This window comes from Taudactylus pleione, unplaced genomic scaffold, assembly GCF_031769625.1.
Source record: "Taudactylus pleione unplaced genomic scaffold, aTauple2 ptg000212l, whole genome shotgun sequence".
Lineage (NCBI taxonomy): Eukaryota > Metazoa > Chordata > Amphibia > Anura > Myobatrachidae > Taudactylus > Taudactylus pleione.
This window is the reverse complement of record NW_028284614.1, coordinates 6,117,503-6,140,195: the sequence shown is the minus strand read 5'-3', so window position 1 is coordinate 6,140,195 and position 22,693 is coordinate 6,117,503. Positions and strand designations below refer to the sequence as shown.

The 22,693-nt window shown below is 46.7% G+C and overlaps 1 protein-coding gene across 1 annotated transcript in view; it reads left to right on the top strand.

Moving 5' to 3' along the window:
• The first annotated feature begins 2,316 nt into the window (after window positions 1-2,316).
• Window positions 2,317-22,693, top strand: part of PPARA (peroxisome proliferator activated receptor alpha) — a 52,697-nt gene continuing 32,320 nt past the window's right edge. Inside the window, exon 1 of the mRNA XM_088478291.1 lies at window positions 2,317-2,548. The gene's annotated coding sequence lies outside the window, so the exon portion shown is untranslated. The remainder of the gene's footprint in view (window positions 2,549-22,693) is intronic.

The window sequence follows — 22,693 nt, the reverse complement described above, 5'->3', positions numbered from 1 at the left end:
GTGCACACAGTGTGCCAGTATTATACCCAGTGCACTCAGTGTGCCAGTAATATACCCAGTGCACACAGTGTGCCAGTATTATACCCAGTGCACACAGTGTGCCAGTATTATACTCAGTGCACCAATATTATACCCAGTGCACACAATGTGCCAGTAATATACCCAGTGCACACAGTGTGCCAGTAATATACCCAGTGCACACAGTGTGCCAGTAATCTACCCAGTGCACACAGTGTGCCAGTATTATACCCAGTGCACACAGTGTGCCAGTATTATACCCAGTGCACAGTGTGCCAATATTATACCCAGTGCACAGTGTGCCAGTAATCTACCCAGTGCACACAGTGTGCCAGTATTATAACCAGTGCACACAGTGTGCCAGTATTATACCCCGTGCACACATGTGCCAGTATTATACCCCGTGTACACAGTGTGCCAGTATTATACCCAGTGCACACAGTGTGCCAGTAATCTACCCAGTGCACACAGTGTGCCAGTATTATACCCAGTGCACACAGTGTGCCAGTATTATACCCAGTGCACACAGTGTTCCAGTATTATACCCAGTGCACACAGTGTGCCAGTATTAAACCTCATGTACCTTCCTCCCACACCCGCCTCCAAGACTTTGCCAGTGCTGCTCCCCACTTGGGACTCTCTCCCTCTCCCCATCAGGCTCTCCACCTCTCTACAATCCTGCAAACGGGCCCTCAAGACTCACTACCAGTATTATATACAGTATAACTAGTATTATACCTCATGTACACATGACTGTTCCAGTATTATACCTGCTGGTATTACACCTCATGTACACATGACTATTCCAGTATTATATACAGTGTACCCAGTATTATACCTGCTGGTATTACACCTCATGTACACATGACTATTCCAGTATTATATACAGTACACCCAGTATTACACCTCATGTACACATGACTGTACCAGTATTATACCTGCTGGTATTACACCTCATGTACACATGACTGTACTAGTATTATATACAGTGTACAAAGGATTACACCTCATGTACACATGACTGTACCACTATTATATACAGTGTACCCAGTATTACACCTCATGTACACATGACTGTACCACTATTATATACAGTGTACCAGTATTATACCTCATGTACACATGACTGTACCAGTATTATATACAGTACACCCAGTATTACACCTCATGTACACATGACTGTACCAGTATTATACCTGCTGGTATTACACCTCATGTACACATGACTATTCCAGTATTATATACAGTACACCCAGTATTACACCTCATGTACACATGACTGTACCAGTATTATATACAGTGTGCCCAGTATTACACCTCATGTACACATGACTGTACCACTATTATATACAGTGTACCAGTATTATACCTCATGTACATGGTGCCAGTATCATGCTAGTGTGCACATGATGGTGCCAGTATCATGCCCAATGTGCACATGGAGGTGCCAGTTTCATGCCCAGTGTGTACATGAGTCTCCAGTATCATGCCAGTGTTCACATGATGGTGCCAGCATCACGCCCAGTGTGCACGATGGTGCCAGTATCATGCCCAGTGTGCCAGTATCATGCCCAGTGTGCACATGACGGTGCCAGTATCTTGCAAGTGTGCACATGATGGTGCCAGTATCATGCCCAATGTGCACATGGCGGTGCCAGTTTCATGTCCAGTGTGCACGAGTCGCCATTATCATGTCAGTGTGCACATGATGGTGCCAGTATCATTACCAGAGTGCACATGACGGCCAGTATCATGCCAGTGTGCACATTACGGACAGTTTCATGCTCAGTGTGCACATGACGGTGCCAGTATCATGCCCAGTGTGTACATGGTGGTGCCAGTTTCATGCCCAGAGTGTACATGAGTCGCCAGTATCATGCCAGTGTGCACATGACGATGCCAGTATCATGCCCAGTGTGCAAATGACGGTGCCAGCATCTTGCAAGTGTGCACATGATGGTGCCAGTATCATGCCAGTGTGCACATGATGGTGCCAGTATCATGCCCTGTGTGCACATGATGGTGCCAGTATCATGCCCTGTGTGCACATAGCGGTGCCAGTTTCATGCCCAGAGTGTACATGAGTCGCCAGTATCATGCCAGTGTGCACATGACGATGCCAGTCTCATGCCCAGTGTGCAAATGACGGTGCCAGCATCTTGCAAGTGTGCACGTGACCGTGCCAGTATCATGCCCAGCTGGAGTCACTGGTTGCCAGGTCACTGTCACCTCCTTCCCCGGGAGAGGCCAATGACAGTGATCGGGCTGGGAGGTGTGTGAGGGGGACAGACCTCGGCCTCCTCCCCCGGGCGTCACATCCGCCGCTGTCACAGGACAGAACAAACAAGGACGAGCCGGGAGAGAACGCGACCTAACCCGGCACCGGGGACACCGGGGACACCGGGGACACCCAGCACCGGAGGCAGAGAACCGGGAAGATCTGCATCCGGAGATCGGAGCACGGGGAACCCCCGCACCAGAGACACCGGGAACAGCCGCACCCCAGCGAGTGCGGACATCTGTCTGTAAGGTAAGAGTGTTATATATATGTGATGTCCCTGAGGACACTTCTAATAGACATCTGAATTGTTACTATGGAAAAGATTTCCCCCTGTGCTGTATATACAGGACCATGAGACCTGCTAATACTACTGCATGGTGTCTGTGTGTTATTTATGCGTGTGTAAATGTGTGTGTATGTGTATCTGTATGTATGTGTATATGTGTGTGTGTGTATATATACTTTATGTATTCAGTTATGTACTTTGTTATACCCCTTTCACACTGCCAGCAATAACCCGGGTTATTTCGCATGAAAGCAGAGCAACCTGGGTTACTGTGCAGTGTGAAAGGACTCAGTTGAAAGAACTTGGGTTGAGCGACCCGTCATTTCACCACTGGTAACGAGCAGGGTCGAACACAGGTTCAGCCCAGCTCGTGGTGCAGTGTGAACAGGTAACCCGGGTCGATGCGACACTGGGCGCGTCCACAGCATAGGAAAAGCCGGCGCTTGGAGATGATCTCATCTCCAAGCCCCAGCTCGGCACGCGGTAACGTCATCGATCCGGCAATAAGCCGGGTAGGGCCAATAAGTCTGAAAATACAGGGTGGAGACCGGGTTTCCAGTGTGAAAATGGTATAAGGCGCTGCAAATCCCTTGTGGCACCATATAAATTTAGGATAATAATAACACACACACCCCCTATGCGACCAGAATGTATATACTAATAACCCCTACACAGTCCGCACTTATATATTACTACCCCTATGTGTGTGTATGTGTATAAATATATATATTACCCCCTAGACAAGTGGTGGGGAACCTTTTTTGTGCCGAGGGCCATTTTGATATATATAACATTATTCGTGGGCCTAATGCAGACCACGCCCCATCTCCGCATGATGGTACAAGGGGCAGCACCACAGTCACTGGTGATTACAGCAATGCCCGGAGCATCCTGAGGATGCTCCGGGGAGCTGTAAGGGCAGCTGTGTGACTGAAGCATTCTAAGGACGCTACAGACAGCAGTGCTGCATAGATTGTGGGTGCAGGGTGCCATTCTAGGCAAAGCTCCGAGGGCCAGACCAAATGGCTCCGTGGCCCTTATACGGCCGCTGGGCCTGAGGTTCCCCATCCCTGCCCTAGAGGTTCAGTACTGATATAATAATAATAGTAAAAATATAATTATTAACAACAACCACAGAGCTGGCAACAGATATACTAATATCCCCCCTAGGCAGCCAGTATGTCTGGCATATATGTATACTAATATCCCCTATACAACTGCCACTCATATTACACCAGGGCTCGACAAATCCCCGTCGCCATGGCGACTAAGATTTTAGTCCAGACGACAAAGTTTTCCAAGGGTCCCCCCTGCTGCCACACTCCTTCCCCGGCCGCCGCAGGGAGGCTCCATTTGCCGGGTGCCTGCTTGTAAGATTTTACCAGCGGGCGCCCGACTCGCGGCAGCCGTAGCTCACTCCTGAGCTCTGGTTCCCTCCACGGGCACTATGGGGAAGACGTCATGATGTCTCTCCCATAGTTATGAGTTGCGGCAGACGCAGGAACTGGGCTTAAGGTAAGTATTCTGGGTTTTTTTGTGTTTTCGCACAGCCCTATTACAGGGGGCTTACTACTGGCGGCACTTTTACAAGGGGCTTACTACTGGGGTCACTTTTACAAGGGGATTACTACTGGGGGCACTTTTACAGGGGACTAACTACTGGGAGCACTTTTACAAGGGGCAATTTTACAGGGGGCTTACTACTGGGGGCACTTTTACAAGGTGCTTACTACTGGGGGGCACTTTTAAAAGGGGCTTACTACTGGGGGCATTTTTACAGGAGGCTTACTACTGGGGTCACTTTTATAGGTCTTACTACTGGGGTCATTTTTACAAGGGGCAATTTTACAGGGGGCTTACTACTGGGGTCACTTTTACAGGGGCCTTATTACTGGGGTCACTTTTACAAGGGGCAATTTTACAGGGGGCTTACTACTGTGGTCACTTTTACAGAGGCCTTATTACTGGGGGCACTTTTACAGGGGGCATTACTACTGGGGGAAATTTTGCAGGGGCATTACTATTGGGGGCACATCTACTGGGGGCACTAATACAGGAAGTATTACTTTTGGGGGCACTATTACAGGGGCTGGTATGGGCATGTTGCAGAATCTGATGACCATTAAAGAGGCATGTGTGGTGATTTGATGGCCTGTGGGGAGGTTGAGGGGCACTGAAAGGGCATGTGTGGTGGTCTATACAAGCTTTCATATATTTTGGTAATGGACGATGGTCTGGCTCCTAAACTTTTAAGATGGCTCCTAGATTTTACAAAAATGTGTCGAGTCCTGTATTACACTATGCGATATAATTGCAGTAACTGTATGAATGTGTGTCTGATGTAACAGTAATATTCCACATTGCGCTAAGAAACATTATGTATGGTGAAAAACTTGCTGATATGAGACCAATACTTATTGCTGCTCTCAGGCACCTGATAGGAGTCTGCTCTTTAAAGGAAATCAGCCTGTTAATGTAGTGTGCACCCTTAATTCCATTCCCCTAATATACCACCCTAGTCCAATACACATAATGATCTTTTAGGAGAAAATTTAAAAAATAACACCTTTTCCCTCACAGATTTATTTAACTATAGCCTTGGAGTGGAAAAGAACGTTTATATGTGTAAATGTTGCAACTTTTTTTTTTTTTTTTTTTTTTACATTGTATACAGTTCTAGATCATTCATGTTACCAAGTCCTGTTTTACTGCTTCCTCTGTCAGTCTGTAGACTTACTGGACACAATAAAACTGTAGAGCTCAGGAATAAGGTATCAGCGTGCTCAGGGTGTGGGTGCAGCCACTCCTGTGCACACACAGTCTGCAGTCTGTCTGCCGAGTACATCCCCCCACCTTGCACTCCTAACCCTTGTGCTTGTACAGGAAAACCCCCCCTTTCCTCACACAACTGGGGCTGGTTGTGGATGTGAGGGCTGGGCTCACACATGAAATCAAAGTCTCTGACTGCTCCTATGAATGCAGATTGTGTGTATTCTACAACACATGCATCACACATACAGTAACCTGTATTAGAGGCTCTGATTGCAGAATGAGTGCCCCTGTAGTACAATAAACTATACTACCCCTGCTAGGATCACCTGTCCGGCAAACTATTGTAATTCTTTTTCTCTCACGTGTTGTTGTAGTGTCGCTGCGTGGCCAGTCATTGGCTATATTCTATGACTATGTAAAATAAATATATCCATTATCAGAGATATGCAACCTCTGTCCTGATGCGGTGGAACATGGAACTACATGTCCTAGCATGCCCTGCCAGCCAAATGTGGTGAGACTGTATAGGAGCAACTTTCAGTCTCGCCAGATGAGAGCATTACATAGTGGAGGTTCCCTTCTTCCTATGTGTATGCAGCTGCGATGCGGAAATATGTAACTGTCACAACCAGCCGGAAGATCTGTCGAGACGCCCCCACCCCCGTGCCAAGGCTGTGGCTTTGCAAATGTAAGCATCTGTCTAAAATGTTGCAGCATCGGTCACAGACCATTCGATTGTCGCGGTCCTTAGTGAGTCTATGGTTCTGCAGAGTGGCCCTGGGAATTGATCCGCTGAAGCCACTTATTCCTCTTTTATACCAAAATTCCAACCCCCCCCCCACTCAGCCTATCCACTCTCCCATGCTGCAGTCTAACCATCCCCCTAGTGCCTAACCCTAAACATGAGCCTAATACCAGAGGGGTTGCCACCGTCTGAATTCCAGCGCCGGGATTCTGGGTACCGGTATGTTGTGCACCAGTATGCCAACTACATCCTGTTTCGGCCTTGCTAGTCTGCCCTTAACCCTCTCCATTAAAATTACCTCAGCTGTGAGCCAGAGAGACCTCAAATGGACTAGACCACTGGTGTCAAACTCGGGCCCTCCAGCTGCAGTGGAACTACACATCCCAGCATGCAGTGCCACAGTTTTGGTATTAGGGCATGCTAAAGCTGTGGCAGGGCATGCTGGGATATGTAGTCCCACAAAAACTGAAGGGCCCGAGTTTGACACCACTGGACTAGACTGATCCTTTCAAATCGAGATGGTCGGAACATATATATATAGTTTTGGTAAACAGGATTTGCAAAATAGACCAGATCTGCCCACACAGTCCCCAACCCAAAGTGCACTGCTTCAGGCTATACGGCCTTGTGCCCAGGTTATTTTTTTTTGTAGAATTCAGAAAATGACCCTATGCTTCATTTAAATTGAAGTGTCAAAGCTCGCTTTTAGGCTCAATAGAAACGCAGGCCGTCTGAATTGTAATAAAACGCCGTCTTGTATCCCCTCATTTAGAGGGTAGATTTGAGTTTCTACCATCTGTGTCCAGCTCTGTCCTTTTCTCCTTGTCTCGGTCCCTGGTGACAGAGGCACAGATTTGTTGGGATTTTACTTGTTCTGTGTCCGGGACAGAGTGGTGTCTCTGTGAGACTGCTCATGGGGGGTGAGTACAGTCATTTATTTCTGTTCTGAAGATTTCCGGATTCCAGACTGACTTTCTACAGCCAGGTTGGACAGACATCCTTCAGCGCCCTCCAGGTGTTGTGGAACGTGCATCTTCCTGTCCTTCACGTTTGGTCAGTATCAGTTGTACAAAAACATAGAATGTAGTGGCTCAGCGGAGCCGAGTGTCGTATTGCAGGGAGCTAAACGTCCCTTCCCGATTGGTGTACTTACATGGATAAAAACAAGAGGATGAAGTCAAAAAGATGAAGCCATGTCTTTGCCCTTACATGCTGCTCTGCTATTAGAGTTATCCATTGGTGGACAGGTTTCGGTGTGATGCCATTGGCAGTGAATATTCCAGATGTGTATGGTGGACCCCAGGCAGGGAAGCCCACAATGCAGCTAGATTGGTGAGTACGTTTGTGACTGTGACTTCATCCCTCACCTCTGCAGTCTCCTGACTTTCCAGCACTGTTACACCGTCCCTGTCACGTGCCATGATATTGGCAGCAGCGAGCCCCGGGCTCATGCAGAGTTCCAACAGGCAGCTGACTGGAAACATTCTGCTCAGTGTACCAGGCAGGAGAGAAGTAGATATGCCCAATGAGAATACCTGCCATAACGCCCAGCATTTCAAGAGGACAGTGAGGGATACTTGGCAATCATTTACGTATAAGATTCAGAGGGTATGAGTGGCCCCAAGGGGTACCATGTATCTGCAGCCCAAGGAGTTATAAAGGTTTCCCTGACAACATACTTGCTGACATTCTGGAGTGGGCAGCCGGGTCGGCAAAGCGCGAAGGGGGGGGGATTCGGATGCGGCATATGGGGGGGGCGTGGCCGGGGAAATGACACCGCATTAGGGGTGGAACGGTGGTGTCATTACGTCATTGTGGCCCCGACTCACCGCACAATTCCAAGATTACCGGCATTGTGAAGCAGGGTGCGGGGCCGCCATGACTCGACTCGCTTGTGTGAATTGTGTCATCGAATTCCCCCCCCCCTGCAGGTCTGTGCGGGGTCCAGGGGTATGCAGGCTTTTTGCAGCTGGTGAATTTGCCTACTTTTCTGGGCAGCCGGCAGCACCTCTCAATTTTCGGCAGCCTCCCGGCTGTTCCGGGAGACTAGTCCAGTATGCCCAATGCTTAGGGAACAGATTGAAATGTAGGATGATTCTCCGGCGCTGGGTGGGTGCCGACTTAATACTAGTTGTCGTTGTGCACTTGGAATTTTTCCTTTTGTGTCTGCAACATTAGTCTCCACAGGTAGCACCTCCCATTATATATATTCAGGGTGTGCAGTCTAAGGCCCTTCTCCGTATACTTAAAACATGTCTATGACAGAGACCTGTATCTAGGCATATCCTTACTCACCCATTTAGGGGGAGCCGATAGACTTAAAGCGCCTCTAGAAATAAATGCTAAGCAAGCCTGAATAAACATTTTAGCTCTATTGCAGTTATAAATCGATCTGTCGTAGCCGTCGATGTCCGGCAGCTTTGAGAGCCCACTGGGTTAGTAAATATGAATAGAATGTAAGCTCCTATGAGCAGGGCCCTCTACCCTCTTGTGCATCTCCTTACTAAACCTTCATCTACTTCTTACTCTCTACCAGGGCACCTAACACTTGATTGCTTTGCATTGTTGCTTATCTGGGTGTTATGGTCGTGAATGTAGCAATGTATATTATCCATGTCCTGTAATGTACTGTACTGTAAGTCACTGTATATCAATCTATTTGTTTATGTACTTTGTAAGGCGCTGCGGAAAACTTGTGGCGCCATATAAATAAATGATAATAATAATAAAATATGACCTCATATGTCAAATGACACTCCCATTGTGTTCCCAGGTTCCATCCTCTCACCCATTTACATGCTTTACTAGAGTTTTAAAAACAAAAACAGTAGTAGAATTATGTATTTTGATGCCAATGGGTAAGGAGCGTCATGGATTCCTGTCCCAGCGGCGGCAGTGACAAACCATATGACCTCCAACAACACTGTCACTTTGTAGCACAGACACTGGACAGGGGCGCGTCCCAGATCCACCTTTGACAGATTACCTGTGATGGAATCGGTATGATTTAGCGCCGGATCCATGCCCGGCGGTTGGAATCCTGACAGCGGCATCCCAGCAGAGGAGGAAATCCCGATCGTCGAAGGTAAGTATTCTCTAACCTATTTCTACCCCCTAACCTTAACCCTCCCTTATGGGTGCCTAACCCTAACCTTCCCCCCCCAGTGCCTAACCCGAATCCCCCCTCTAAGTGCCTAAACTTAACCCCCCCTTCCCCGCCGCCTAAACCTAAGTCCCCCGGGGGGGGTGCCTAACCCTAACTCCCCCCGGGGTTGCCTAAATCTAACCCCCCCTACCCCTAGCCTAACCCTAACCTCCTGGGGGGGTGCCTAACCCTAAGTCCCCCACGGGAACCCTAAACCTAAAACCCCCTGCGGCTATACGCTCTCGGCGCCCGGCGTCCCTTCGATCGGGATGCCGGGCGCCGGTCTCCGGGCGTCGGTAAAATGACAGGCGTCTAGATTTAGACGCCTGTCATTTAACCCTCGCCGGGATTAAACAGTCAGGAAGCCGGCTGTCGGGATTAGGTCCGTCGGCTTCCCGACTGCATACCCCTGTGATAGTGGTGGGAGGGGATAGTTGTTGGGCGCAACCATAGGCGGACATTCTGCCGTGCTTTGTGTATGCAAGGAGACGGGCATGGGATTTATGTTTATTGGGGCATATAGGGGTCATGGGGTCTTTATTGCGTATTATGCTTTTGGTGGCATATGTTGTGGTGTGTTTTATTATAGCTTCTGTACCACTCTGCTTCCATTCTGTATATGTGGCGGCTGTACTTTAGGAAAAAGAACTTGTCCTGCTTCAGATTTACCAGCCTAGCAGAGATTTCTGGAACAAAATGTGCGTGCTCATTAATAGGGATTAATTCGATCATTTTTTTTCAGCACCGTTCAAGAATAAAACCTCTTATTTATTTAAAAAAAAAAAAAAAAAAAAGACTTATTTTTGTGATTTTTCCCAACGTAAATGAAATGACAAAGCACTAAGGTTTTCGGAGTTCCTTTATCTCTACGGGGTTATGTGAGGTCACACAGCTTTGTTTTATCTTTCAGTCAGTTTCCCTTCCTGACATTAAAGCAGGTGGTATTTTTTTTTTTTGCTTGTGGGAGTAAAAAGAAATTGCTGAGAAATAACAAAGCAATACATTTCCTCTTAAAAGAAAAAAAAATTTACGCTACAGTGTCCGGTCACCACCCTATCCTCCGAATTCAAGATCATTTAACGGGTTTTCTTAAATACTATCCTCCAAAATTAAGACTGTTTAAGCCAGTGGTCCTCAACCCTCACGTTTTTCCCGACAGGTCATGGTTTGAGGATTTCTGTCTGTGGAAGCAGATGGGGGTAATTACTGACACCGCAACATAGATTAGCGCACCTCTGAATGATTAAAGAAATCCACAAAACATGACCTGTTGGAGGACTGGAGTTGAGAACCACTAGTTTAACCCATCTGTGCTTCTATCTGGAAACGTCAAGGAGACTCCTAAATTAGGGATGGCCGTTGGAAACTGATGGTTGGTAGCCATTGATGTTTCTGATGCGATGGAGACGCTTTTGCCGTTCGATGTCGGGATTGCAATGGTTGCCGCTATTTCATGCTTCTTTCCGAAAGCTGCTGACGTCATTCCTGCTGTCCGTAGCAGAACTGCTTTGCGCATGTGCAAACTACAGCTGTCCATTGTGAATGCGCACTAGCATACCATTGAATGGTTAACAGGCGATGGTCACGTGCCATTGCATCCTTTTTTGATGCCAGCAGTGTGGCAACTATTCAGTGGTGCCCCTTCCTCTGCCCATCAGTATCCTCAATGGGGGGGAAATCTTCTTGGAGCGATTACCTACCATAAGATGGACAGGGATGTGATGCATGTTATATTATCAAGCCAGAAACACCTCCTCTTCCTACCTCGTGCCTCCATCTTCCTGAAATGAGGCAGGAATATTAGTCAGGGATAGTGTAAACGTATGTCTTTAGGAGCCTGCATTCCAGAACGTTTGTGTGGATACAATCTCATACAAATATGTGACATTTTTCCGGTTTGGTTGTTGGAGCTGCAGCTGATTCTCCCCTCAGTCAGCTTCATCGAGACCTCTCGAGCTTCACACTGCTGCTAATAGTAGCTACATCTAATAATCTGCTTGTCCAACCCAATGGCATGAAATGGGACTTGGGCTTGGATCGTTGCTATGCCCTCTGGTTTACACTGTAGCAATCTAACAGTGCCTGAGTGATAGGGGTGTATCGATTTGGGGAGGCTGTGTGCTGGGATAGAGATGACCGCACCTGTTTGGTGACCGTGTTTCACAAGACCTAATGTAGACAGCGTTGGATGGATTTCCTCCTGTCGCAGTAGCATGCTGGTACATGTGACCAGGCTATACAACACCTTCTAATAACTGCCCAGTTAAGTTCCGTGTAGTGTAGACGCAGAAAAGAAATGACTGACCTCCTTGGTATATCTTATACTTGTACACCACCTGCATGGCAGTATATAGGAATAGTGTATAGAAACAAAAGAACACTGTTATACCCCTTTCATACATAAAGCAAAAACCCTGGCTTCTTGCTGCCAACGTGCATCGACCCGGGTTTTCGCTATATGAGGATAGAAACAACCCTGGTCAAAGTCCCAGGTCCACCACCCTGCTCTGTACCATATATACATATATATAATATATAAACATACAGTGTTTTTTTTTTTTATTATTTTGTTTTTTAATATTATGGTAAACTGAAGGCGGCTCTCAGATCAATAACTACCAGCACACAGCTGGTTACAAAGTATCAACGTTTCAAGACTTTATTCTGATGACGAGACGAATAAAGTCTCGGAACGTTGATACTTTGTAACCTGCTGTGTGCTGGTAGTTATTGATCCGAGTGCCACCTTCAGTTTACCATATATGTTGGATCCTCACTGTGGGATACCTAAGAGGGCATCGGACATCCGTATTATTATTCAAGGGAGTGCTGCTCACCTGCAATATTTGCTTCTCTCTCTCTCTCTCTCTCTCTCTCTCTCTCTCTCTCTCTCTCTCTCTCTCTCTCTCTCTCTCTCTCTCTCTCTCTCTCTCTCTCTCTCTCTCTCTCTCTCTCTCTCTCTCTCTCTGTAGTACTTTTATTTTTCTTATTATTATATACGAGTTGAGGCTCCCATGTTTTATTTATTACCAGTTATTTATATAGCGCACTCATATTCCACAGTGTTTTACAGTGTATATTTGGCCATTCATTTCAGTGCCTGCCCCAGTGGAGCATAAAATCTTATATTCCCTATCACATACACACTAGGGTTAATTTTTTGTGGGGAGACAGTTCACCTACCTGTATATTTTTGGAGTGTGGGAGGAATCTGGAGTCCTCGGAGGAAACCCACGCAAGCACAGGGAGAATATACAAACTCCACACAGTTAGGGCCGTATCCAAATATTCTGAAATACAGAATTTTTTTAGCATGACTGTGATAGTGAAACCTTTGCTCTCTGATGGATCAATGTACACAAACTTTGTTTAAGGCAAAAAAAATATTACAAATATTGTATAAAATGATCTGCAGGCTGTGTGTATATAAAACATAAATGCATTCTGTGTTTAGATCTGGGTTCCATTCCCAAGATATTTCACTATGGTATGCAAATATTCAAAAATACGGAAAAATCAGATTTCCAAAATACCTCTGGCCCAAGCATTTTGGATATGGGAGACTTGACCTTTATATAATGAGCTAGAAAGTGTCTGTCTGTCTGTCTGTCTGTCCTTTTATGCACGGCCAGAGTTTTGGACCTAGCTTCACCCAATTGGGCATGGTGGTGTAGTTTGACCAGGATTAGGTTTTTGCCTAGGTTTGAAATTTGGCAGGGCCACACACTGTCACACAATCCCTAAAATTGGGGACACTCTTACACTATACAGGTTCTGAGGCTGAGGGGCTGTTTTCATAAACATACTCAAAATCTCATCTCTTCCAAAGTGCTGTTACATCACAACAGCCGCATCCATGAAATACAGAATTAGTCAGCCCTCTGTGTTTATATGTTGTTAGCATTTCACTTACTGTCTCACGTTACAGCAGTAACCTCGGGTGTCTTTGCAGATTATCTGGCAAGCTCGTGAGTCGCTCAGCACTCGTTACATTTAGACTGTGGTAGACAGCATAATCAATCCACAATCTTTGATCCTGGCAAAGATTAGCATATGGAGATTACAAATAGGCGAGATTGATCGTAGCCACACAGTGTCCAGGCGGGCGGCCCCCTTCTGTCCGGGAACAGGACTCCAGTCCTGGCATTCCCACCTTAATGGCATTCCTGCTAGACATGGTCTTCAATGTTGATCTACGGAGTGATTTCAGAGGGGTGATTTATCTGCAGACTCAGTGACGGGCATACATGCCTACCCTCCCGCTTTTCACCTCAGGCTCCCGCTGTCCCACAAACATTGCCACTACTCCCGGTTTTTCTATCGACCCCTTTAAAATTAGCACTGCGCATGCGCAACGGGCGGAGCCTACAAATGGAGACGCCACTTACAAGGTGTGACGTGAAGGCCGGCCGCCGCGGGGTTATGGACAGCGGTGGCCGTCTATTTACACAGTACCTTTCTGACGGAGGCTTCAGAAGGAGACGCGACAGTGGTGGCCCCTTCTACCCACATGCAAGGTGGTGCTGGTCCTTTTAGGGTCCTCTTGGTCCTCTTCAGGGGCTGGCCCTTCTTCTGCCTACGGCTGTCAGGCTGTCCCTCCAGTCTCCTCGGCGGGGCCTTCCTATTTATGGGCGATGAAGTCCTCTGCGATGGTGGCTCCTTCCCTCTGGTCCTGGCAGCAGGCTCCTTAGCAGTCTTCTTGTCAGTGGGCACTACTCTGGGCAGCCGGCAGCTGATGGGGTCTTCCTCCGGGTCCTTCTGCTCTCCCAGCAGTTCCCGGCAGCAGCAGCACCAGCAGGTCAGTCCCTACTCCCTATATCTACTCATGTAAGTGTGTGTGTGTGTGTGGTGAGTTCTGGTAATGTGTGCATGTAGTGAGATCTGGTAGTGTGTGTGTGTGTGTGTGTGTGTGTACTGAGATCTAGTAATGTGTGTGTGTGTGTGTACTGTAGTGAGATCTGGTAATTGTGTGTGTATGTAGTAAGATCTGGTAATGTGTGTGTGTGTATGTAGTGAGATCTGGTAGTGTGAGTGTGTGTATGTAGTGAGATCTGGTAATGTGTATGTAGTGAGATCTGGTAGTGTGTGTGTGTGTGTGTAGTGAGATCTGGTAGTGTGAGTGTGTGTATGTAGTGAGATCTGGTAATGTGTATGTAGTGAGATCTGGTAGTGTGTGTGTATGTAGTAAGATCTGGTAATGTGTGTGTGTGTGTGTGTGTATGTAGTGAGATCTGGTAGTGTGTGTATGTAGTGAGATCTGGTAATGTGTGTGTGTGTGTGTGTGTGTGTGTGTGTGTATGTAGTGAGATCTGGTAGTGTGTGTGTGTGTGTGTGTGTGTGTGTGTATGTAGTGAGATCTGGTAGTGTGTGTGTGTGTATGTAGTAATATCTGGTAGTGTGTGTGTATATGTAGTGAGATCTGGAAATTGTGTGTGTATGTAGTAAGATCTGGTAATGTGTGTGTGTGTGTATATGTAGTGTGTGTGTGTGTATGTAGTGAGATCTGGTAGTGTGTGTGTGTGTATGTAGTGAGATCTGGTAGTGTGTGTGTGTGTATGTAGTGAGATCTGGTAGTGTGTGTGTGTGTATGTAGTGAGATCTGGTAGTGTGTGTGTGTATGTAGTAATATCTGGTAGTGTGTGTGTATATGTAGTGAGATCTGGAAATTGTGTGTGTATGTAGTAAGATCTGGTAATGTGTGTGTGTATATGTAGTGTGAGTGTGTGTATGTAGTGAGATCTGGTAGTGTGTGTGTGTGTGTATGTAGTGAGATCTGGTAGTGTGTGTTTGTGTGTGTGTGTAGTGAGATCTGGTAGTGTATGTGTATGTAGTGAGATCTGGTAGTGTGTATGTAGTGAGATCTGGTAGTGTGTGTGTATGTAGTGAGATCTGGTAGTGTGTGTGTGTGTGTGTGTGTATGTAGTGAGATCTGGTAGTGTGTGTGTGTGTGTGTACGTAGTGAGATCTAGTAATGTGTGTGTGTGTGTGACAGATATTAATGTCAGTGGGGGAGCTAGGGTATCAGATTATAGGAATGTATACACCCATAGGTGGAGTTAGACACGCCCTTTGGGTGGAGCAGACCACGCCCCCAAAACTGCACGATGCGCTACGCGTGTCGCTTTCTACAATCTCCCTCAAAGTGGTTTCCAAAAGTAGGCAAGTATGGTGACGGGCATCACGCAGATTCCCGATTATCGGGAATCTGCACATGCACCTGAACAATACTGCGCATGTGCAGTACAGGTCTGCAGTCCCGCACGTAGTCCGACTACAGACTATCAGTGATTGACAGTCTGCTGACGTTTCTGGATGGGGGGAGGGGCAGCGAAGACCTCCGTTTCCCAAAACAGAGGCGTGTCGCCGTTGTTGGGGAGGGGGGGGAGTGGATAGGCCAGGATCTCCATTGGCTGACAGATTTCCTGGCCTCTTTTACTCATCTAATGGCAGATATCTGATGCTGCATCCTTGGACACAGCAGGGATCAATAATGCATGCAGAAAGCGTGACTCCTACTGCATTACCATATTTCAGCTATCGCAGCTATTAACATGTTAGCAGCTGCGATAGCATATTCATCCGCAGCTGTATCACCCCCTCTGTTCTGCAGTGTTGTTGTTTTTTTTTTTTAAACCCAAGTGACTTTGGAAGCTATACTGATTTCTGTTCTGTAAGTCAGTCTGCTCCGATATTCATCATTCCAAACAGTATGAGAATACGCTGCCTGCACGGTCATTTCCTCCTAGTTTGCATAGTTATCCAGGTTACACATACTGGATCAGACGGCACTCGGCAAAACTGTATAATGCAAAAACGAGAATATTTAATGTTCAATGTTTCGGGGATCACACCCCCTTCGTCTGGACCACGTACAGATAAAATAAATACATAATAAAAAAAATATATATATATATATATATATAATAATTTATACACAAAAGTTTGCAATAAACTGAAAGGTAGACGACACAGAGGCCCTGAGACAGAGCGCTCGCTCTGAATCAGGGCCGGCCTTCTTGTTTTTTACAGCGGCCTCCTGGCCGCTCGCATAGCTGTGGGTGACCACCCTCAGCTATAGCGAGCGGCCAGGAAGATGGTCATGATGGTCAAGACCATCGCGACCATCGGGCTTGCGACGAGACCCTTGTGGTAGGGTCTCGTTGCTGCAAACCCCAAAGAGATTTCGGCTCTCACAGAGCCGAAATCTCTCCCACTGACATCACATGGGAACGCCTCCGTTTGGGCAGTCACTCCCCCAGCCCGCCCACCAAAGGGGGCGTGCTGTCACTCAACATCGACAGCACGCCCCCTTTGGTACGAGACAAGGAGCGACGGTTTGCCCGAGGTGTTGTGTCACCAGTCTTTTTGTGCAAGCTGATTAAGCCCTGTGAGTGCCACAGCATTTGTGTTGGATATATATAGGATTTTAAGAATGTTTGCACATCATCCTCCAACCAACCTCTCCTTAGGCAGGCCTCGCGAAAAGTGTGACAAACTTCCCCATCCACAGTCCTAAGGTCTTCGAAGGAAATAGGACCTGTAACGGTGTAAAGCAAATTTCGGAGATAGAAGCATTCCAAATTTATCGGATGTCCATTGTAAACACGGGCAAGAGCTTCTGTTGCTCTGATACCAGGATGACCATCTACAGCGACTCCCTGTTTTATGCGCAGAAAAACTTTGGGAGAAGCATCCCATGTGTAATATTTTGGCAGCTCACAGTACAGCAGGGTCCTTGCAAAGTCGTCATTTTGACACAGTTGGAAGAAAGAAGTCAATGTTGTTGCATAATTTGGTATAGCCAGAGAGCTGAGAATGCTGGCAAAGCCTGCTAAAGCTCTCTTCCATAATAAACATTAAGATCATGACAAAACATGACAACACAAAACTCTTGCTCCGAGGCCCTACCCATATGCCGTGAAAAAATAGTAGATAAGCTAAATCCTTTTCTAATTCCGTACCTGACCTGTAGAGGGCGAATGCTATGCAAAAAATTGTGTTTTTTAATTCATTTCAATTTCAAATTTTTTTTAGTTGCCTCAACCTTCGCAAACTCGTCTGCAGCCCATTTTGCTCCGCAGACTAAGGCGCTATCTATAAATCCCATGTAGTTTTTAAACAAAGTATATTTTATCACCTTAACCATAAACCCTTTGAGCAATGCTATGCTTTCCCTTGTGATTGTGTTTTGTGTCAGATCTTTTAACACAACAAGGTGTGACTTACTGTAATCACTGCATGTAACATCAAGCTGTATCACGAGGTGACCCGAGGGTGATTAACCTATTTTCACACTCCTAGTAATGCAGCCAGCTCCTTCTTTCCAACCTGTGACTCGTATGTTTGGTGCACAGTACCTGCAGTTTTATGTCTTTTATTTCTTCTCTCACATTCCTGTGCACCTCTATGGGGAGAGAAGATGATGCTTCCGCCAACTGTCCCGGCAATTTCCCCCTATTAAGTTTGTGGTAACCAGTGCTAATGATTTATATTTCAGGGGACTGGCTCAATAAAAATAAAAAAAATAATAATTTTGTGCATAAAATCCCATTACCCAATTTACAAAACATGAGGAGTGGGCACTGTAACCAAAGCATCCTTATGCTGAAAAGTAATTTTTTTTTTTTTTTACAAAAAAATTATTTAAAAAAATGGCTGTTGTGTCAGTAACCGGCACATAACGGCCTGACCCCGGTGTGATCCTGTGACCTGTGCCGCTAAGCTTATCACCAGTTTAGCATACACTCATCCAAAATATGTCTGTGTCCAAAAGTTGTGTGTCAGATGAGAGTGTTCTGCTCCAGGAGAGAGTGGCTCCCGGGAACAAGAAGCCGTTTAGGCGCTGTACTATGTCCGGCTGGACCTCGGATCCGTGCATTATATATCTCCCCAGCTTCCCCATAGTCTTCTCACTTCTCTTCACAAGATTTTTTTTTCCTCCTCTTCCATGCTTTCTCTCTCTGCCCATGTCGTTGTCCTCTACTTTAGCTTTCTCCTTTTAAATCCCCTTTCTAATAATAAATATATAATATAATTATGCACCCCCTTTCGCCACCTTAGCCACCATTGTCTTAAATCCTACCCCTCTGTTGACCATTATCCAACCTCCCGTACACTTTTTTTCCTCTTTAGTCTTCATCTTTACCGTTGCTCACCACCTGGTCACGTTTACCTGTTGCTTATAGACAGCCAGGTAGAATAAGAAACAGGATCCCAAGCGCTCATCCACTTTACACTGCGGTTCAGCGACCGCTCAACAAAAAAAATGTGGCTTCATACCTAAATCGTTTTTTTTTTGTGAATCTGCATCCAATAAAATGGGACAAGATGTACGTTAGGGGTATTGATGGTCATTGACCCCTTATAAGTATTGATTTGCAGCGAAGCATGATGTCCGTCTGTATACGGAAGATATTTGTTAATGTGTTAAACATTCATAAGAGCATGGCATAGGGCTAAAGAGGGACCTTGGAACCAGGATGTGCTATAACCAAAGTAAACGTAAAACGTGTGACTCCATGGATATCTGTAGCATGCATAATGCCAAATTGCCATGTACAGGTGTTAACATTAACAAGCATTTACTATGACCCTCTTTGTTCATTGGGAGGCTTGCCAACTAGCAACAGCTGGTGGGTAGGTGTGCCAGCCTCCCGACTTCACTGGAGAAGGCAAAGTGAAAGAAACTTTGTTACCGTGGTTCGCTCATGCGCGCCACCGCTGTCCCGCACACACTATCAAATGCGCGCTAAGCCCGCCCCCTGCCCAGATATTACCTTTGTGCTGGAGTTGGAGGACTCTGTGTCTGCTACAGACACTTTAGTAATGTCCCCATCTCATACCTCCCTATTGTCCCGATTTCAGCGAGGACAGTCCCCCACCTGCGGGCTGCAATGTCGGAAAGATGGGTGACTCTATCACCGTCGCTGCTCTGCTTTGCAGACAGAGCAGCGGTGCCCGTGAAGGTGACTGGATGCCGCGCGCATGCATGCAGCGTCCATTTATTGCCGGGAGGAGGCTGGGGGCAGCCCAGCAGCTGTCGGAGTGCTGGGCTCATCTTCAGAGTGATGGGAGATGAGGTCACGCCCCCAAATGACCAAACTCTAGTTTGTGTGGCCTACTGAGTACGAGGCCACGCCTCCTTTTCATTTGTGCACACATGTAATCCTGAATTTATAATTTAGAATGTTGGGAGGTATGCCCATCTCACAGCAAGTGGCATAACAAGACAGCCCTCCAAACATGGGCTGTCTGAAACTGATAAAAATTCCTCTATTTAAAGGTGGAATTTTTAGTTTAAAAGAAGAATAATTCACTGTGTCCGGTCTGACGATAGCAGGGATACTTCAGAGGCTTCTCACACAAGGTTGTGAAGAAGGTCACCTCCAAAAAGAAATGCCTAGGAAGTGATTCTTCGAGAGATGCCTGTTCAGGATGAAACCTCTCTTTCCCATGTATTGCCCGTAGCTGGAAAACTTCCACATCCGCAGCAAACCACCTTCTCTTGCCCATGGCTGGCACACCTTTTCAGCGTCTGACCAGCACTATGCCCAATCGCGCTCCTATAAGGGGTTGAGTCAGCAGCTGTTCCCATCTCATTCATATGAGTACGACTTGTACCTTCCGTGGACTGGCAGTCAGAGGAGGTTACCAGAACCAGAGCATTCTCTTGCAGAAGCGAGTATATTGACCTGCACATGGCAAGAGTAGCATTGGCATGCAGAATGCCACCTAATAAACTATACACATCCCACTGGGCACTGCGCGAACGCTCTCAAGTATATCAGATTGCCCAGATAGCTTGCAGAACAGCCCTTATTAAAGAGGATGAAACGGAACTTCTCGGTAACCATGCTGGCATTCCGGACATCCCTCTTTGCCCCGGATATTGACTCGGTACGTTCTTCACTTATTGGGGATGAGGCCCAGGGGGATACCATTGATAAATTACTCAGATATTTAAATTAAGAGTCTCAGATGCCCGTGGCCCACTGTTCTTTGTCCTAGACAAGGCAGACAGAAGGAGTTTCTAGAGGCTCCTTATATCGGTTCAGAGACTTTATGTTTAAAACGGGTATGTAAGAACCGTCCTGGCTCCTTACAGGAAAGAGGTGGCTGATCCTGCCTCTCTTGGAAGTGTTTGCATGCTTTATCTTGCCCTGAGACAGAGCTAGCAACAAAACATTGTCCAGCAGAGGTCTGGAATTTTTCTAGCAGGGAAATCTCTAGTGAAGAAAGTGGGAGGGACAGACCCATTTCTATAATTTTTAATAGCCACCTGTCTGTGATAATTTGCCTCCAGAATATTATTGCTTGAGAAATACTAGGATGGAGTGAAGAGGCTGACCTCGAAGACTGCTGGCCCCTCAGGTCTGCAGGCCTTATAGCGAATCTTAACCTCATCTATTAATTTGGTGGCAAAAATTCAGAATCCATCAGATTGGGGCTGTCGACTGGCCTGGGAGCTAGATTAGTCAGACCTGCTCTTAACTAGCCAGAGAGTTCTGTGGGCATTCCATATATGGTGGAAAGTCTGGCCAATCATCAAGCTCTGCTTATAACTTTTATGAGGGCTATCTTGGACGCTAGAATGTTCAAGGTCTGCTTCCACGGGACTCCAGACCTACTTCAAGAGCTTCCACAATGTATGTGGGTAGCGGCATTACTCGTTTTGTGACTGTCTAGTTTCTCAGCTTCTTCCATGGCATTGATAAATGCATCACTAAGACCTGGAACGAGAATTAGATACCAAACTATCATTGAGTTTAATTCCTGGCAGACTGCACAAGCCCCATCCTCTCGTTCATCTCCTTCCATATTTACACACACAGGTTATTTTTTTGTCAAGATCCAATTAACCTACCAGTATATTTTTTAATTGTGGGAGGAAACCAGAGTACCCGAAGAACAAGCTCTGGGAGAACATACAAACTCCACACAGTGTCGTGTGGTAATCGAATACAAGACCTCAGTGCTGTGAGGCAGTAATGCTAACCATTACACCAATCATGCTTAGACTTGCCTACCCTCCCGATTCAGCCGGGAGCCTCCCGAAAATTGAGTGCCGACCTGTGCGTCCCCCGCAGTAACAATATAAACCCTGAACTGGGGGGCGGGCGGTGACATGATTCACATTGAATTGCGTCATCGTGACTCCGCCCCCTGCTTCAATCACAATGCCGTTCATTTTGGCATTGTGAAGAGGGGGTGGGGCCACGATGATGCGATCGCACGGTCCCCAATGGAGCATCATCCCCCCCCCCTCCGCAACACGCCCCCCGCCGTGGAAGCTTGTCAGCTCCCTCCCAGAAGGTGGGAGCTGAAAGTATGCAAGTACTGTATGTCCATGCTGCATGGATGGTGCAATATGTATCTAATTTTGGGGGGGCTATGCCGTGTTTATTACTCGTCCATATTGTGTTGGATAATTTCATTTAAATACCATCTCTATGTACTAAAGAAAACTCAAAGGGACAGCAGTAGCGATAACCACTATTCCTGCGAGTTAGATCCTGGCTCATACTTGCCGACAATCAGCTCCAGCCTTCCGGGAGGGAGCTGATTGTCGGCTAATAGCAGGGGGCGGGGCCGGCCATTTGGGGCGGAGCGGCCATTTTGTGTCACACTGGGGGTGGAGCCGCACGATCGCGTCATCGTGACTCCGCCCCCTCTTCACAATGCCGTCATTTTCAGCATTGTGAAGCAGGGGGCGGGGCCACGATGAAGTGATTCTGCGCGAAACGCGTCACCGGGCCCCCCGCTGCGGGTATTTCTGTTTTTTTCAGGGGGGAAGTGGGGAGGGTCGGAGACTTCAGGGAGGCTTGCCTGCCTTTCCGGGGTGCCGGGAGCGGCACCTGAAAATCGGGAGGCTCCCAGCCAAATCGGGAGGGTAGACAAGCCTGTCCTGGCTACATCGGAAGAATCTTTCACATTTGTGAAAGACTCTTCTGGGGGAACCTAACACTATGCAAATGTAACATGCCCCTACATGTTGGCAATGCCTCCAATTCAGTACAGGGGAGGGGGAGGCGCCGAAACATACCCTTGCTCTGGGCACCATGGCACCTTACAACCTAGTCTTGTTCTATTAATGCTGTTTCATATTGTAAAGCGCAATGGAATATGCTGCGCTATTTAAGAAACTGTTAAATAAATAAATAATACTTCTGAGGTTCGTTCTCCTAGATGGTTGGAACAACCTTCCTGCTGGGTTCCTTCAAAAACTGTTTGCAAGTGTACCTAGAAGAATTGATGCTGTTTGGAAGGCAAAGGGTGGTCACACCAAATATTGATTTGATTTACATTTCTCTTCTGTTCATTCACTTTGCATTTTGTTAATTGATTCAAAAATAAACTATTAACACTTCTAGTTTTGAAAGCATTCTTACTTTGCAGCATTTTTTCTGAATATTAGTTTAGTACTGTACATCTGTTTTATTTGCCCAG